The 16,328-nt window shown below is 29.9% G+C and overlaps 1 protein-coding gene across 5 annotated transcripts in view; it reads left to right on the top strand.

The window, feature by feature from the left end:
* Nucleotides 1–16,328, top strand: part of LOC118187717 (neural cell adhesion molecule 2-like) — a 1,091,694-nt gene that overhangs the window by 449,166 nt on the left and 626,200 nt on the right. For all 5 annotated transcript variants that reach the window (XM_085815340.1, XM_085815342.1, XM_085815343.1 and 2 more), the window contains one exon: nt 11,575–11,676. The gene's annotated coding sequence lies outside the window, so the exon portion shown is untranslated. The remainder of the gene's footprint in view (nt 1–11,574; nt 11,677–16,328) is intronic.

Genomic DNA, 16,328 nt, shown 5'->3' with positions numbered 1-16,328 from the left:
CTAATAAGAATGGGAATCAGGAATATTTATGTAGAGACAGTCCTGCGACGCTATCATACGCGCGTATCCTAGCATGGAATGAGTATGCAATACTTCCGAAACGCCTATAAATATAGTGATCACGTTAATTTTGAAACTACTCGTGTTATATAGTGCTTGACTGTTAAAAAAATTAATTGCTGTTAGTAAACATCTCAAACCGAATGTTAAAATTATCCTTCAAAAACGATTCCTACAAATTCGCGAAGTAAAATTCTGTTAAAATGTTTAATTTCAAGTTCTTCCAACATTCTGCGTCTAATGTTAACTTTTAAAAATAGTATCAAATTTACACAACACTATTTTGATTTACTTTGTATTTTCAAGCTCCTTACCAAATACCATAAAGTTATCAACTTCTTTTACATCTAAGATATTTTCTAATTTAAAATGTTTGAGTACTTAAGGAATATCTATGTAAAATATAAACATGATGAACCAGTGTAATTCAATGATCCTGTGGCCAATATCTTTAGAAATATAGATCCTCAAACTTTAAGAATATCGCAATTTTTCTTCGAGTTTCGGTATAAATAATGCATGAACTTTTTCTCGGGGGTAAACATGACAGTTTTTCTCTGAAAAAAATAGAGGATTTCGACTTCTTCTGCAGTCATGACCTATCACGTGCATTTTATCTGCTTTAAGCTGGATTGCTCTGCCCAGATCCATTTCTTCAGTAAACAAGAAACGAATTGAGAATACTGAAATCATGATACTCTGCGAAAAAGAGCTCAAAATCGGATGATGTTGAGTTAAAACTCCCGTTCTCTCACGGAACACGACCGAAAAAGAGATATTTCGTCACCGAAATGAAATTTCTTTGGCAAGAGCTATGTTACTTTTCTTTTTTTGGTTGTATAAAAGAAATGTTTCCTCTTCGATTTAAAATTTCTTCCATCAAAGCGCAGCCAGTTGGATGTAAGCTGATAATGACAGAAATTATTTTAAACTACTTTTCCTTCCGAGTTATTTAATCACTTGAAAACATAAACGGCGATATTATAAAAATTGGTTTTAAAATTATAAGAACTCGTATGTTTCATACCAATAAATTCAAAAAATGTATTAGGCATTAGATCAACTGGAACCTGTTTTTGATATAGGGAAGCGTATTTCTATTCAAAGGGATAGAAATTATTTAATTCATAAAGAATCTGAACAAATAATTTATTTTAAATATTAGCTATCTATTCATTTTAGCTATAGTGCTTAGTGCACGTTTCAGTAAAACTGCCATCATATTTTTCCTTTAGAAGAAACAGTCGCTAATATCTTATTTAAAACTATCTGATATGGCCAACATATGAACTCCTGCTAATTCTGTATTTTAAATAGTAGCGAGCTTTAAATAAAGTACCTCTTCCGGTTGAATCAATAAACAGAAAATTCTCTAATACGAAATTTTAGTTTATGTTTTATTAGATATAATTAGCCATGTCTAAAAGCTGATTTATTTCTAAATATATACCAACATAATCAAATGTTTGTCTCTGCCTTCTTTCAACAAGAATTATATTTTAGTGCACAGTTAAATAAAATACTATAACTGAATTCATTTGGAACTAAGAAAAGTTTTTTTATTATATATTTAAAATAAATGCTTTAAATATATAATAATATAATTTTTTTTCTAGAGTACTTATCCAGTACTCTAGAAAAAAAATTATATTATTATATATTAAACAGTATCCGCAAATCTAAGTTTATTTTGATATGTACGTATATCCCGCTTTAGTTTAGCTATCAAAAAACAATGGTCATTAGTTTTTGAAATTACAGCTGAGTAGTGAATATCGTACATTAAAATCTTTCACAGAAATCTGTTCAGAACTTGAAATATAATTTCTGGTTTATCAGTTGCTTCCGTTGATAGAAAAGTTTTAAATTCTAAAATTTTAAAATTTTAGGTTATATTTTAACTGTTATGAGCTTCATAAAAACTGCTATGAGCTTCGAAGTGAAATACCATTTCCGATTGTTTATTAAAAACTGTTACGGACTTAAGTAAATTAAGACTTCCAGTTATCAAATTTGACCCAAAATCCAATCAGCTGTTTATGTGAATGCAGAAAGCTTAAATTCGGAAGACAAAAGTTTCTTAAAAAAATCTAGAAAATATCATTATGCAAATATTTAAGACTAATTTATTTCATAAGTTATATTTTTCAATCAAAATTTTTTATCTTAGTTATTTCTCAATCAAAATCGTTTAACTTAATTTGCGTTCTTAATTAATTTGCGTTAAAATTTGCGTTAATTTGCGTGCGTTAAAATTAATTTGTTTACAGCTAATAAAATTTAAAAATTATAATTTTTTATTAATTTTATATTAGGTGCCAAAGAAATTGTTTCAAAATCTATTCCATCTGTCTTAAATGTAGTAAGTACATCTCATAACAATGCTAAATCATACGGTTTATTTTAACTTTCCCATCCGATTATCGCTTTACATTATGTTTTCTGCCAGTGCCTCCATTTGCATGTACCGTCCTCTTCATAAAAGAACATATTAATGTAATGTTAAAAACAAAAAAATTTGCCAATTGTTTTGGCAATGGATTTAGCTTAGTGCTTTAATGACCACATTCTTCCTTCTCCTGACTAACGCCTGAGTTCCTTCACAAAGTGTGAGATTATCTTGAATGCTGTTAGTAATTGAAAATCGATGAATTTAGAATTATTTCATGAATAAGCTGAGGTAACTGAGAATTTTTTACTAAAGATTTGAATTAATTTATATAGAGAGAAAAGATTTAAACGAATAACGTTTTAATATATTATTGCTGTTGTAAATACAGTAAAGCTTGAAATCTACATTTGACTGAATGAACATTGCAGTTTTTTAAGAAATGAGAGAAGCACGCCAAAGTAAAGCGTGAAATTATACAAAAGAATAACCTTCTGTTTGGCGTACGTGTAACGGAAATTCTTTCTTTTTCGAGAGTGAACAGGTCTTCATAAGGAGCAAAACAAAATTTTTCTCCCTTTTCTGCATTTTTTTTTTTTTTTTTTTTTTGCTTTTGACCAATAAGGACCTTTTATTGTTCACCCTCGAAATCGATGGAATTCCAGTTAAATCTACTAAAGTTGTTCTAATCTACTAAAGAAACACAAAGTTGTTCTTTTGCTTAATTTTATGTAATATTTTTCTTTGTTTATTCTTAATTTTACTTTGCTTTCTGTAAATCAGAGTAATTTTATTTATTAGTGATTTTATTTTAAATAAGCTAGATGTTAGATAATAAGCTGCCACAAACACACACACACACACACACACACACACATATATATATATATGTTATTGCAAAATTACAAATTAATTATTTCTGAGTCTTTCAGAATTCAAACTTTTATAAGTCACAATAAACATCATGTACATTGGAGTATAAAGTTTAGTATGGGTTATAAAGGGTGTTTTAAACAAAAGCGTTGGATTTAATACGTCCAATAAAATACTCAATGTTTAGGTAATGGAAAATATTTTTACATACTTACAACAGGTACGTAGTCCAATTTAAGAATGAAAAACTAATGTCTGGCGTATAAATTCACTTGTTTTAGAGTATACTCCCTCGATGAAATTCGTAATCATTTTCTCATATAACTGCCTATCGAGAAGACTAACAACACGTTCTCCTGTTTAAATAGTATTTATGTTTTTCTCTAAGTTCACATTTGTCTTTTCCCTTCTGTTTTTTCTCAAAGTCTCCCGCGCTTCTCTTCCCTCTTTTCTCTAATTTCGCTTTTTGTTTTAAGACCGGATTCTTTGGAGAAGTATAAAAACAGCGTCTTATATTAGCGGTGTTTTCACACAACAAATCAACTTCTGCTGCCGTACCTGTATTCTCAAATTTCTTTATCGATCTCAAATTATTTGTTCCATTTTGCATTTTCACGTCAAAACATTGCACAATTTGTGGAATATTCTGAGCAATATTCTTCATTCTCGTAGAGAGTTTTTGCTATCAAAACTGGTTGTTGCTTATTGTAGCTATCCAAGTTCACTAAGCTGCAATCAATAAATAATTCCATAAATTAACTTAGAGTCATGAACTTCCAATCTTGTCAGGTCAAGTCAAACTCAATATTGCAAAAATATTTTCCATTTTCAAAAAATAAAGTATTTTTCTGAGCATATTAAATTCGGCATTTTTGTTCAGACACGCTACAGAACGAAACACTGGTTTTGCAATTCATTTTTACGCTACTTAAATTGGCAAGAATTCCACAGGTAATTCAAATATCCCTTTGTCTGACTTCTGAGAAGATTTAGAAGATAATGTTTCAGTGTCAACTATGCGATTTCATCTTAACAGTGCTCCAATTCATAAATCCATCACTGCCATTCAATCTTTTAGGGAGAAAATTGGAATTAATATTATTGAACGTAAGGATCTAGTGGAATGACTATCCAGATCAACGGAAATAAATCCAGTAAATTTTGATTTATTGAAACTCTGAGGTTTATAAAATAACAGAGTTTATTTCAAGGAAATCAATAAATGATACAGATATGCTCAATTGTGTACGAGTATTAATTGCAAATATTGTAGGAAAAGAGCAATGCTACAAAGAGTACAGGAAAACTTTGCTTTAGAGACCGCAATTATGTATATCAGTCTTAAGCAGGTATTTCGAATATCTATAACACTAAAATTATTTAGCTATCGTAACCTTTATTTTGCCTTATAGTTTCTCATTTTACTATTATTTCTTAATTAAGGATGTTTGCCTTTTTAACTATTTGTATCAACTTCATTTTCATGAATTATTTATTTATTTTCTGTTTTCGCTAGTGTGTACTACCAAAAGTAAAGTACTGCAAGACCGATTTTATTTATTTATTTTTGTTTTTAATATTTGATCTTACAGAATTAACGGTGTTATTACCATTAATTTCTGTAATGCAATGATTCATTTATTGATTTTTAAAAAATACTATTTCGTCTTTAATTTTCCTTTTATTTAAAAGAAAAGGCAGAGTGATAATTTTTTTAGAAAACTGTTTTAGAACGGACACTTGATACTTTCATTCTCTGCTAAAAATCAAAATCTCGTTTTGGAAAAAAATATGTATTAATCAAAACATTTCACGGCAGGCTACATATCAATGTTCCTCTCTTAATTAAAATATATCTTTACCTAAAAAAATCTTTACCTAAATAATACCTTAAAATATTGCTATTTTATTTTTAGATACATATAAATATAAATATTGCTCTTTTCTATTTGTGTATGAACCCTGAGCTTTCGACAAAAGTTATACCTAACTTTAAAATTAAATATCTCAGTCAATTTTTGTCGTAAGGGATTCACGCATTCTGTATTTTTTTAAGTATTTTTTTTCCTGAAAGCAAACAAAGGGAGCGGTGAAACGTATAAAAATACATATTTCGTCATATTTTTAAACGAATTTTTTTTAAATTTTAAAATGTCAAAAAAATGAATATTCGCGTCATATGTAACAGTTCTGTTATAAAAATTGTATGAACGGTGTGAACTAACGGTTGAAAAAATGAAGCACTTTTAGACTATGTCTTTACCTACAAGTTCTAAGATAATATTGCAAGAATGAGATCGAACAAAACGTGTATTAGTACTACACAGTGTACATTACTACTAAATCAGTGGCATAGCATAAATCAAACACCGCTTGCTGAACTAGGACTGGAAATGTAACAATTGCAATGTACATAAAATATATATTAAATTTAAGACCTAGCAATCTGACAAAGTATAAGCGGGGTATTCAAGTCTATATACTAATAGAAGGCAAACGGCATTCGTCAAATCCAAAATGCTGAAGAGGGCTGGGGGCAGAGGATAAAATCAAAAAATGTTGCCGCTAATCCTGTTGCCAAAATTTTCTCTCTCATCTTCATTAAAACTCGCTTGCTTTTCATTTCTGGTGGAGCTAATGAACCAAAGTTTGATTACAAGGTATATTTAATTTAAAAATACGGCGTTAATTACATCAAAAATGACAAATTTTGAAATTAAATATCCTGATTACTTTTGTCGTCATAAGGGACTCAAATTTCTTCTCATTTAATTTTTTATTTCATAACGAGTGTAAAACGGTCTCAAATATTAGCATAGAAAACAGGAAAAAAAAATCCAATTTCTTTTATTTTCTCAAAGTTTAAATTATGAAAACAGGAATATTTTCTATATTTTAAACACTTCTGTAATTGGAAGTGTATGACTACTACCAACATTTACGAAAATAAAGGTCGGGTTAGGACATTTAAAGACAGGTAAATGGGTGGTTTTATATATATGTATATAAGTCTGGTTTTACCAATTTTAATTATTAATTCCATAAAAAAGAGATTAATTCAATAAAAAAGAGATGTAAGCAACTATATGTTATGGAAGTCCCATACACGAAATTTCAAAGTTCTATGGCTAATAATTTTTGAGTTATGCGAGATACATACATATGTACGTACAGACGTCATGAAAATATCACTTTTGAATCCGTTTTACAGTTCGAAAAAACGAGTCCTTTATTCTGTCCGTTCATACAGGTGACAGGTGAGAGCTGATCTGGACACCCGGATTGCTTGCTAGGACTATTAGAGTATCATCCAGAATCTGCAACTGTACAACACGATCATTCTTTCGCGGCCCAGAAGCGCGGCGTCAGGAGCTTAATAAAAATTTTCTTGATGCTTTAGATTGAAATTTGAGGATTTTAAACTTATATTTAAGCATTTTACAATAATTGTAATTTACAATACAATAATTGTATACTGATGCACGCACTGCAGATGCTACATAAATATTATACACTAATAATTAAACATTATCGTGGTGCATTTTATGTGCATCTAGGTTTAAACATTGGGAATATATTTTTACAATAATATTTTTTTTGACACATGCGTACATTATTGCACGTACATAAACATTCGACACTAATAATTAAAGATTTTACTCTTGGTTACAGGCCAGTCCTACAATGATACATACATATATATATGTATGTATATATATATATATATATATATATATAACTAAACACAAATTCGTACAGACATGTCCATTCGTACGGAAATAAATAAAAAAATCATTCAAATGGATTCGGAAAAGGTCAAAATGGGTTATTTCCTTTGAAACATGATACCCGAAATTTTTGGCGTTTTCGGCTCTTCTCCGTATAAGGAAGTAAAATGGATCAATATTGAGATGCTCAGTTGTTTCTTCTTTTCCGTGAAAAATTATTGTTATGGTCCATTGAATGTATGGCACAAATCTGTCTAACCTAGAGTTTTAAGAAAAATAATATACAGATTGCGTGAAAACAATCCAAATTTAAATATTCTCAATAATGACAAAGACAATGTCTGCATGTCCATAAAAAACAGATTAGTAAAATGTATCTTGATTAGAATGTAATCTTTATGTTATATGCAATTTTTATTTAGAATCAATTAGAATATTTTTTTTTTATGTATTGCAGGTGTTTACTTCAAGTTCGCCTATATTTTAACTATACAAAAGTATTTTTAAACTATTTTTTCATAGCAACTTTTTTTTTTATTTCTGCAATGACATTTTCTTTTCGGTGTTATCAATATTAAAAACTTCTTTGATTACTACTGTTATTTGCCTCTTTTAATATGGTATATAGACTGAAATATATGAATATTATTTCTGAACTTCTCTATTAAATACCTATAAAGCTCATTTTCTCATTCTAAAAATAGCCTCATGTTTTACTGGGGAACCTTTCAAGATTTAATGTAACGCGCGTAGCACCTTCCTGTGGATTCATTACTGGCGCACATCTGCACCAACCCTCAAGTTATAACAGGAGAACATAGTATTCAATTTCGTTTTCAGATGACGCTAATCAGATAAAATTCTGTGCTTTGATATGTGACTAAAAGAGTAAAGTAAATTGGTAAAGTTGATTTTAGTATTCTTTTTATTTTCGACATTTAATATTTTCTTTTAATAAGTATTAACAACCCTCTCTAAATGGATCTGTAATTAACCATGTATAATACGATTTACTTATTTATTTATTTTGGAAAAGAAAAAAGTAATTTCGTTTTTATTTTATTCCTTTTTATATTCAAATTATAATTAAATATTCAAATTACAAGATTTTGAGAGAGTGTTTTGTTCGAATCTTAAATGTATAACAATAGCAATGAATATCTCCTAGTATCTTAACATAACATAGCAGTTGGGCATTTGTACGAAATGGATTCAGGTGTTTTTACAAATTTAATTTCAGTGCTGTTTACAATTTATTTTCTAACCCAAACAGGGAATTTGATTACAGTAATAGGATTCAGTAAAATTCGCTTTAACCATTTGGATTTAATTCAAAGAGGATATATAAGCGAATTAGTAAATCATTGATATGTTTTGGGAAAGTTTTAACGTTAATATAAGCCCGTGAATAGTAACTAGATTAATTAAGGGAATACAGATAAAACTTTATACGAAATATTTTTTCATTCAGCGATACATTATTCCTTTTCATTTATTTGTCTGTGAAGGAAACTGTATCATTTCCATTGGGAAAAGAAAAGAGAATTTTCAGTCGTTTTAAATTGCAGTAAAAATTACCATATTTAACTATTTCTACTAATTTGAAACATACAATTTAGCAGTTAAATACTCTGTATATTTCAGCAAGAATTTAAGCACATGACGTTTCATGAAATAAAAAAATATTTTCTGCCTCATTTTGCAAAACATAAAGTATTTAAGAAGAAAAATTATAAAAACGTCTGTAGTATAGTCTCTTTAAGAAAGCTTTAAAATGAAGTACACTTAAACCTCAATATAAGAGTCATAAAATTAATATCTGAATTGGGGATATCTGGAAATAAAAGAGACATCTTAATTTTAAATCTGCTGCATCTTACAAAATATGAGAAACTTTTGTTAAAAATATCAATTGTTTTTAATTTTTAAATATGTATAAAAATTCTTTAATACGCCTCTGATTTGTTTTAAATGCTATACCCGGATTAAAATTTAAAGACTATTGCTTTATTTGCACGAGAGAATCTTTTAAATAAAGTCTTGTACACCTGGAACTTCATAAGCAGTTTTTACAGTTTGCAAGTTTGTTTCATGAAAATAAAGTTTGATATTTCTTTCATACACTCCGTCTTCGCTTTCATGATTTTATATATTCCTTCAACTGGTTAAGACTCCCAAATTACGTCTCGTGAATCACAATTTACGATATTATAAACATAAGTGCACATATTGTTATGTGATGAACAGAAAAATGGTGGAAAGATTCAAATCGTGAAGATTAAGAATAATATCTTGTCTTTCAGTATATTTAAGAGTTGAAAATATTAACTTTACTATAAAGTATCATACTTAAAGAATTTCATCGCTAAACCGTTGCATTTAGAGGGCTATTTGCATAGATTTCATAAAATATTCGTTGAATTAGGGTAATGAGGGGAGGATATTAAAGCATTTTGGATAAGCTAAACATGAAATTATAATCATCAAAGTTTTAAAAATTGTGAATAGGTAGCTTAACTGAAAACTGCCTAATAATTAAAGAAATACAGAAGTTTTGGATATTTTTAGCAGAATTTAAAAATAAACAGTCAAGGGTCCATACTCGATAATCAATATTAGACGAACAATTAGCTCCGTTATTTCTGACAAAAATACTTTAATGGAAAATTTTATGATTTATAATACTTTTCTGTACTAATAATGTATAACAAATAATTTTAACATTTATTTATGCATGGATGTTTTAACCCTCTGACCACAGTCACAAAATTCCTATAAGCGTTTAAAAAATCAAATTCTTCCTTCCTCTACGACGTTCCGTTCATATATTTGCTTGGCGAATATGCGTTAACAGGATTTTAGAATTACAAAATTGCCAAATTACGCCAACGGGGTTAAGTTAACATGTAAGTACCTTAAATTTTCCAGTTTGGGAATTGCATAGTGTTGGTTAGTCAAATATGCTCTCCATACTGAATTTTTCAAATGCAATTTCCGTTCAAATTTTTATGGATATACATGCATATTTCATCTCATTTAAGTCGTACACATACGTATTATCCTATCGACAGTTAAAATTGGCTTGCATAGAACCACGAAAGCTGGCGGAGAACAAGTCGATATATTCTAGCCAATCATTCCTGCAAATTCTGGAAAAATAATACTTCTTAATTTAAATATAAAACATTATATCGCCAAAACGGCACGGTGGTTAGCGACGCTGACTGCCGTAGCGAAGGGCCAGGTTTGTATCACGGAGAAAGCATGGATGTTTACAAATGTATTAGTGTCTGAACGCCATTGGAGGGAGTCTAATATGCAGCCAAGCGAAAGACTTCTGAAGAAGTTGGGTAGGTTAAGAGGGGTGACTGAACTTATCCCCCTGAGGTGCTCTCAAAATTGTCAGATCAAAATTGGAAGCGGAAATGAATGAAATCATACTGTCACCTGCATGGTGCTCAAGGGTGTTGCCAACGACAGGCGCATTCTTTCGCTCCTTGCCATGCTGAATTTCGTGGACTTATTCTGAGGTTACTCTCAGACAACTGAGATAAGTCACAGCACAAGCCAAAGTCATTATTCAGCACGCTTCGTTTTTGGGCTTTGTTATAAAGGCTTCTAGCGGCCCATAGAGGTTAATGCAGCCATCTGGATACCAAAGGGCCTGGTTCAAATCCTGGAGAAAGCGTCTCTCCAGAGGAGGCAAAGGTGGCCCACCAATTAAATGCCTGGATAATGAGGTGACCATCGCTTCTGGCCTTAATAATATTCAACGTCTATGATTTTTTGTGCCCGACATTGGGATAAAAAGGCTTCCGACCGGTGTTTACGATTTTGGCTAGGCTCTCTAGTTTTACAGAAAGCTCTGTTGAAAACTCTATTAGCACGAACTTCTCGCAATTAATAATTGTAAGCAGGCAGTAATTGAAAACAACCCATTACTTACTGTTCTGTAGAAGGCAGATCCCAAATTTTAATCATTTTCTTCGAAAATGCAAGATAAAAGGACAGCACTAACAAGTAATTTAAAGCCTTATTCATGCAAACAAAAGTGGTTTATCAAGAATTAGCTAGAGCTAAAGTGCGGATGTTATGAATACTTTTACATCACACTTAACTGTCAATTAATCACTCTATTCGACAACAGTTTTACGGTCGACGAGATAAAAGTAAGTATTGAGCTTCTTAAAAAATATAATATGTGGTTAAGAGAAGTGACTCTCAAACTTTAGTCTGCAGAGTTTTGAAGCTTCGAGTATTAATTGTAAGAAGTCTATAAATGATTTTTCATATTTAATTCGCTTGTTACTTAATTTCATTTATATTAAAAAGGACATGCAATTTAGTAGGTCTGACAAAACAACGTATAAAAAGGTCCTCAAAGTCATAAAATTTAACATCCACAAATGCGTAGTTATTTTAAGAAGGGAATTTTAAATAAATTGTGAAATATGCTTTGAATTTATTGTATTTTCTTATATTAAATAACTCAATTGCTAACATTATTCTGTTTCTTTTGTCTAGGTTTGTTGGCTTAAGAAGATAAAGTTCCATAAAATTATTTCTAAATTTATATGGTATGAGAAAACTTTACATCTGGTGCTCTAGAATCCAATTTAAGAAAAGGTAATTTACTTGAAGTAATTACTCATCTAATGATCTTGAAATCTTTCTTTTTAGCATGGAATAATGGTTAACGGAAGCTAAGATTCATCTATCATCTAGATTGGGGGAAAAAAGTATAATGAATAGGTTCAAAAACAAAATAATTGAAAATAAAACTCCAAAGACAGAAGTTTTTTACCCTCTTGGGACTAATTAATAATATTTCTTATTACTCACATATACCAGTAAAAACAGGTCAAATTTTCAGAGGTAACTAACACATTAAGAAAATTAATTTAAAAATACTGCTAATCGATGAAAAAAACATAAAATAACAGCGTTCCTAAAATCCGGAAAAAATGTTATATCCTGATGCGGCCAAATTAATTTTCAAGTTAATGTAAGCGAAACAAAAACGTTCTCCAATTTTCCAAGTTTAAAAAGGGAAAGTAAATTTATATATAATTTTGCATTGATACATTGGTTAATTAAAACATTCATGTGTATTTAATTACGTTAGATGCTTTAACGATGACGTATACTATAAATAAACGTTATTTCGTTTAATAATATATATTTTATGTATAATTAATTAATTTACCATAGCTAAAAAGCGTTTATACATAATGCTTTTTTTACTCCTCCTTAAAGTTACTACTATTTATTTCTACTCCTTTCTTGTTTTTTATCTACTCTAACACAGTGTTAGTTGAATTATGCTTATAAAATAAACACTGCTAACATCACTACTGATGTAGCATTGCATCCGTTTGCTAAGAGTAGCATCAATTTCTTGCATCAATTTGCCTGGAGTTCATTTCTTTTAATTGAGTAAAATAAAGTTTTTATTTATTAAATAAAGTTTATTAAATAAAAGTTTTTACACCTGAAGTTCTAACCCAAATCCTGTAGGTTTAACACGTTTTTAAATTGCACCATAAATGTTAATCTTTTACAGAGTAAATGAAATTAAAAGTGTCATAAAGATTAATTGTCAGTGAACCTCTTATAGATACAAAACAGTAGAAATGAAAAAAAAAAATCTTAAATCGAAGCAGCAATATATTTAGAATAAAGTAGCAATTCCATAATTTCTAAATTAAGTTTGAATATGAATTCTCATTGAAAATTATTTCTTTAATTTGGTTACAGAGTTATGACATATTCTTTTTTAATTTCAACTGTCAGTTATCCATGTACGGATTATCTGAATTAATTATTCTTCGTACTGTGGATTGTCCGTTCTTTGTTCCTTTAAAAGTCATAAGAATCTTACTTAAAGCAGATAAAGAGGTTGTGATTTGGGGAAAAAACTATAATTTTTGATGCAATGGATTACATCCCAAAGACTAGAAATGAAGTGAGTGCTAGTCCTCGACTCATACAACTAGTTCTTCATATAGTAACGTAAAAAGGTTCTGCTTCAGAACGGCACCAGGTTCTATTGAAATCAATTCTGGTATCCAAGAGGATGCACATACAAGAAAAGGAAACGTGGAAGTGTGAATGACGACAGTGAACTAGGGCATTGAGATGTACAAATAAACTCTTATGCTACAGAGGTGAATAAAGATCGAATATAATAATTTCACTGATTTACGCAACATTGTTATATGAGTAATTAAATTAAGCCTATTGTATCACAATCTACTGTATGTCAACCATTTCATATAACTGAAAAGTTATTTGAAATGATTGATGTAATCTACGCAAGTGTAGTATTAAATATAACAAATTTATTTTTAATACTACACTTGCGTAGATTACAGTTTCAGGGAACCATTCTTAGACAAGTCTTGTGTCCATGCATATTCAGTGTGTCTGCATTTGCATTCGGAATTCGGCGTATTTACATATTTATTTATAAACATAATTTATTTTTCTTTCCCTTTTTTAAAAAATATGCCATTTGTCAGAAAGCCTTGAAAATGTTGAAGCACTAAAAGATAAATTATATTATTATTAAGTAATAGTCATGAGAACTAAGCTAAAATGTATAAATTAGTCACGAAGCTCTATGTATACAAGTGCATTTAACTAGTCCTAAATGTGAAATTATCGTTGAAATATATGAAATAGATATGCAGAACCATGTTCGTATCTCAACTCGAAAAGCGAAGCAGCATAATTTCTTTAAACTACTTTTTTTTTATCTAACTACGCACTTCCATGTTTTCAAATAAAGCGCTTCCCATTTATTTTTTTAAATTACTAATTTTCTATAGTACCTGAAGTTTTATTATAAAAACAAAACTATCTTTTCCTTTTTATTTTAAGTATATTAAAAAAATGGAAAAAGGAAATTGTTTTTAAATAAAATTAAAATATAATTAAAATTTAATTCTATACTGGAGTTACTTATATTGGTACGTTTTAGATTTTACGAAATGATGACAATAGAAATTCTTCAATATATAATTTCATTTTTTCCAGTTATTTCATTACCTCATGCTTAACTACTGACGTCATTTCATCTAAATGCACTCATATATTCAGCAACAGCAATAATATATTTTGAGAATTATGGAGAAGCATCAAATTTACAAAGGCATGGATATGTCAAAATACACTCATTTCATGCTTCCCAAGTCTTTAAATTTAGTTCCATTTACCATAAGCACTAATTACAAAGTACTCTAAAAGGCCATTTAGTTTAACATAATTTAAAGGATGTAGGCTTAAAATTCTCACAAAACATCTGTCAACGTACGAATATGAAGAAATTTATTTTAACTTTACTTTCACCTTTGCCTTGTAGCTTTCCCGCAACATTTCATAAATTTTATTTACAACATAATAAGCGAAAAATTGAGCTCTAAAAGCGCAAAAATGTCAGAAAATTTACTGAGAATTCTTTCTGAGTGCGCTTTTCCATTATAGACAAAGCTTATTGAGCTTTCCAAATGGAAATCCCTTTGTTATTCGTTTAATTTTTATTATTTTGGTTTCGGAAATTTCAAATGTAAATTTCTGACACTTAAAACATACTTGTTTGTCTTTCTGTCAAAGTAAACTCTGTATAATCTTTACGTTTCAGCGGACTCTAGAAATATAAAGTAATAGCTTTGTTTCTGTGATAAAAAGGCAAAACGAATTAAAGAACTTTGTTTTCCGAGAATTATGCACAGCCGTATGGAGGTACTCAGTATTTGTATTTACGTACATAGTTCTAGTAACACAAAATGTGTAGAAATATATATATAATTGTTTCTTGATAATTATGGGGAATAATGTTGATCAAGTAACAGATTAAGATAACATGCATAATATATTGCGGTACTGGAATAGTGTTTCTTTAATAAAATATGTTTCAGAAATTATTCACCAATCTGAATATTATGACATTTAACGTAGCTGACTGACGAATTCCGTCAGGAATCTGGGAAAATGTACTTTGTCAGATTGGTGTACCTTTGCGGAATGGGGCACCTAAAATTACTCATGACATAATTCCTCTAGAGAGGTAGGGGTAGGTTTAGGTATTAGTGGTAGAGAAACGAATTCAACCCGCCTGAGTCCAGCGATCAAAATGTTAGTAAAGCTTAGGCAGACAGCCATTTTCTGCTCTGTATATGGATTTTCGATCCCTTAAATTCGGTACAGTAATAGAGAGATTTGAATGTAATGCATTTGCAAGATCCTAAGTTGTATACATCTGAAATAAAGAAGGTGTAGTGTGAGATTTAAATTACTTAATTAGTATGTGAGGTGAGCTATTAATATATAGAAAAAATGATGTTCCAACAGTAACATTCTTGTTAATGCTATAAACAATACCAACAGTTCAGATATCAGAGCATCTAAAAAATAGCGTTTGTAAAGGTACTCTTTCTGTTGGACACATTTATCAAGAAAAACGGAAAATTTTTCATTACATATGTTAACATGTCATGTAGAACAGCAGAAACTTCACCGCTGGCAGTTGACTTCAATTAAACAATGTCTACAAACGATGTGCAAATGTTCCTTTTTTTTTTTTTTTTTTTTTTTCAACTACTCACAGAAATGATCCAGAGCTTTAAGACCGAAGAGTCTAATCATATTCCCAAAGTGAGAAATCAGATGATTTGAAAGTGTCTCTCGATATACAGACAGAAAGAAAGAAAAGGCACCAAAACATCGCCTTGGGCAAAACTGGTATCACCCCACTGCACTATCCATCTGAGGCGATATACAGTCATACTTTTGCTTGCCCTTGCTCTGTCCTGTGGATACCACACTCTATCCTACAGTTGTCTTACCCAAAGTTCTTGGTATTGGTCTCTGAATTTCTGGGACAGAACCTGTTTGGATGAAGATTTACACCATCGCTCCCAGCTCCTAGCTCATTATGAATGTAGGAATTTCACGCGCGTGCACACGTATTCTTCCAGGTATGCTGATTAAAATTGGTTGATACTTCATTCTGCAACTATTCTTCAAGATAGTGGATACATAAAGACTTTTCGAAAGGCCAAAAGTGGGAAATGAAATTAATTCCATAATGTATAGAATAACACTTTTGGTTAAGTGTGTTTATTAAATACTTGTGCTAATTTATACATCATACATATAGAACTTTTCTTCATTTTTCAATACAGGTATTTCCGAAATTTTGGAACAGTTAAATTTTAGCTGTAAACAACCGAATGATAAATTTTATTTTAAAGGTTATCCCAACTCGATGTTGAAAT

This window comes from Stegodyphus dumicola, chromosome 4 (assembly GCF_044657685.1).
Source record: "Stegodyphus dumicola isolate Sdum_Otavi_A_Nest chromosome 4, ASM4465768v1".
Taxonomy (NCBI): Eukaryota; Metazoa; Arthropoda; class Arachnida; order Araneae; family Eresidae; genus Stegodyphus; species Stegodyphus dumicola.
The sequence above is the reverse complement of the archived record's forward strand: the minus strand, read 5'-3'. Positions and strand labels throughout refer to the sequence as shown.